Source organism: Macaca nemestrina, chromosome 1 (genome assembly GCF_043159975.1).
Source record: "Macaca nemestrina isolate mMacNem1 chromosome 1, mMacNem.hap1, whole genome shotgun sequence".
Lineage (NCBI taxonomy): Eukaryota > Metazoa > Chordata > Mammalia > Primates > Cercopithecidae > Macaca > Macaca nemestrina.
The window spans coordinates 23,632,132-23,635,907 of NC_092125.1; positions in this window are offsets into that span (position 1 = coordinate 23,632,132).

Consider the following 3,776-nt stretch of genomic DNA (forward strand, 5'->3'; position numbering starts at 1 on the left):
TTGTGATGGTGTAAATTAATACTTAATAAACTCCCCTAGTTCTGTCCTTCTAAGAGAACCCTGACTAATACAGTGTCTACTGTATGCCAGGCATTTAAGAGCAATAGGGATACAGTAATAAACACTATATGTCCATCTTCATGTAACTTACTATTGAATAGGAAAGCCAGATAATAAAACAAATAAATTAAATAAAAAATACAAAATAGTAGTAAATTTTACTTATTACCAAAAATGGTAGTAAATAAAACAAGGAAGGGGAATAAAGAGTACCTTGAGAAGAGGGAGGCTGTAATTTTTAATGGAGTAATCAGAAAAGACTCTGAGAGGGATCTGGTCTTCCCACTGCTGCCACCATAATGAATGGAGATCTCCAAATGTCCCCATGTTGCTGTTAATTCTCTCAAGAATCTGAGTGAGTCCTGGGAGCAAGCATTTGACTGGCAAAGCTGAAGGCACATGCCCACCCCCTTAGTTCCTCTGAAGTGAAGGAGAGGGAGAACTAGCCCTTTAACTTTTTTACAGTAGGTACCTACTTTCAAACAACATATTTTAAAATAAGAGATTTTCCTAAAAACAGAAGGACATTTGGACTCTAGACAACCAAAACAATCACGTAAATGGGGGAAATCATTAAGGGAGAGTCAAAGAAAAGACTCATAGAAGAATGAGGGGGAAAAAATAGAGGCTAGGACTCTGGAGAGCCTTGAAAACATTTTAAGAGGCAGGGAGGCAAAAAGGGACCAGCAAAGAAGGCAAGAAAGAAAACAATCAGGACATAGCAACGTCTGAGAATCCAAGGATAGAAAGCGTTTACAAGGCAAATGGTGACCTTTGAGAGAGCAGTGTGAGATGACGTGTGGAAGCACAAGCCAGATTGTAAATGGAAAAGGAATTAATGGTGAGTGAAGTTAAGTACAGAGTAATTTCTGAGCCAGTGTTACACATCCATAACTTATATTGTTGTAATAGTGTTGCGGAATCAGGAGGACCAGAGAGAGACCTTGGGGTGTATACAAGAGGATATCTACGTGCATTCAGACCCAGCGGACTTAACATCCAAAGATTGGGCCCAGAACAAAGACAGCACTTGACTTTTATACACACTTCAGAAAGGGGTGGGCTAGCTTGAAGCAGGCTTACAGTGGTGTGAAAGCAGGGATACAGAGGCAAGACAAAGACAGTTAATCAAATTTTAACAGGTTCATAACTCAGGATTACACATGACCATGGCTATGCAACCCAGATGTCCATTATCTAAGTTTGCCTAGTGCCTAGCACAGCTTATTCCATGGCCTTCACTATGGCATCCAGGAGATCTGCTCAGTTTATGAACTTCACTCCACTGATTAGATAAAACAGAAGACTTGAAGTCACCAGTTACAAAGAACAGGAATTTATAAACTCATATCATAAAACAAAGGAAAATTTGTTTTTCTTCTCCCTGCAGGGAGGGAGTGCTGGGAGAGTTTCCAGAGCACATTCCTTTGTGTCCTGGCTCCTCAGATAGTATTACCAAGACTTTACCTGGGTCTGGGCTGTGCCTGTTGCTGCCTCTAGAACAAGTCAGCCTAATGCAGGAAAGCTTATTTCTCTTTTTAATTTTATTTTTCTTTCTTTAATTTCCCGCCTCAATAGGACTTGCAAAATATATTATCCTAAGACAAAAGGGCAGGACTTTTGTGTAGCACTTTGTCCTCACTTCACTTCAACTTCACAATAACTTTGTGAGAAAGGTCTTATTCCCACTTAGTGAGATAGAGGAAAATGATATCCAATATTCAGTGTGGGAGACGACTGTAACTCTCTTCCTGGAATGCATCTTGTTGATAGAGATCAAAACCTAGAAATTCCTCTGCAAAGGAATTCAGTGAAAGAAAAAAAAAGTCATAAGCATGTACACATATTTATCTACAAGGTTGTACACTGCAATAGGGAGAAGTGAAAGCAAGCTAACTCCAACAAGAGAGGATTGGTGCATCCATGCTATGAAAAGACACGCACTGATTGCCAAATAATGTTGCAGCATGAACCATTCAAGAAATGAAAAGCGTCCTATGTGAAAAAAATACAGAGTGGATGACAGGAGCTTTCTAGTCCACAACATATTTAGGTTTCCAGTTGCAAATCAATAAAGTGACATTCTGGTCTATGTATTAAAAAAAAAAAAACCGAAAAGAAATGAAAAGCAAAAAAATGGTTTACATTTTACGAAGTAAACAGACCACAAAACAGAATATACAGTATGATTCCATTGTGTGTATGCAATTTTTTTTGTGGGCTTTTCTGTATTTCAAAAAATTCTACTATAAAGGAATACTGCTTTTGTAATAAGATTTCTAAAAGAAGGTCCTGAGTGATTAAATATTTGTCTGTGGTCCGAGATAACTGGCAAAGGAGAGGCCAAATTCTTTTTTTTTTTTTTTTTTTTTTTTTGAGATTGCAGTCTTTGGTGTAAAATGAGGGTGCAAGGTGCATCCCCGCTCCTGGTTTTTGAATCATCCCTTCCGCCACTTCGGAATGACTTTTCTTACGTAGAACAGCCAGCAAGTGGAGAAACTTACCTCAGTAATGCCAAACTGTCTCCCTAACTTACTTCCTTTCAATGTTCAAGCAAAACAAAACCCTCTCTACATCCAACATGACAGAAACCTTTCTTGTATTTAAGAAGAAAGTATGAGAATGGTTGGAAATTGCTGAAACAGCAACAGTAAAGATTTAATGAGCTCTCAAAGTACTTCTAGATGTGCAAATATGACAACCCAATACAAAGAAACACACACACAACCTAGCCTTCAAAAATCTAGATTTCTGCCTTTCCACACCTAAACTTGGAATCATTCGGGTGGGTTCCTAAGCACACTCTCTTGGAGGTGACGAATCCTCCAAAGAGGAGATAGGGGAGGGACAGGTGTGGCAATCTTCGGAAGGATGAGGGATGTCCAGAGGAGAGGTGGCCGGAGGGCGCACTTAAGACGCGCGGAAACTGGAATCGTGCCTTCTGCAGTCAGTTCCTTCGGCTTTTCCGGCATTCAGAAGCAAGTTCTACTCCTTCAGCCCGACTGTATCTGCAGGTCTCACGCAAGCCCAAGACCCCTACCCCTCCTCCCCCGGCCTCGAGCCCCGCCCCGGACGCTGGACCCGAGGGCGTATCACATCAAAGGTCTGGGTCGCGAAAGCAGAGACTCCATGTGCCGCAGAAAAAAACTCTACGTAGACAATTGGGAGACTCCCTTTAAAAAAACAAAACTCCGGGACCACGCTACTCCGCGCGCAGGGGGCGTGGGTACGGCCCACCACGCGGGCAGGGCTCGGTCCCAGCTCTCTGCAAAACTAACAATATCTGTTAGGCCCTAAACAAAAAGGCGCTAACAGCGCTACATCCATTCACGTCGGGAGTGTTGCAACCTGGGACACCCAGCGTCTCCCACGCCCCAGCTACGCGCCTCCGGGACACACCAATTGGGGCGCGGCTACTTTCGCGCACGCGCCATGCATGGCCGTGCTTCGCCCTTACCGCAGAGAGCCTAAAACCGCTACGGTGGCTCTGCTGGGGATAAATTATTCACGTCCCACTGTTGTGCAAACCCAATCCGGGAGGTATGACCTGGCTGGGACAGTGTAGGAAGACGGCCACGAAGGCACTGGGGATAGTGGATATATGTATTTGAGAATGGGAGGAGTAAATCTCTGGGCCACCATGAGCAGGAAGAAAATGCAACGTCCACCTCCCAACCAGTGGCCCGAAGTCGGCAACTTAGAGAGCGCGCGCCAGC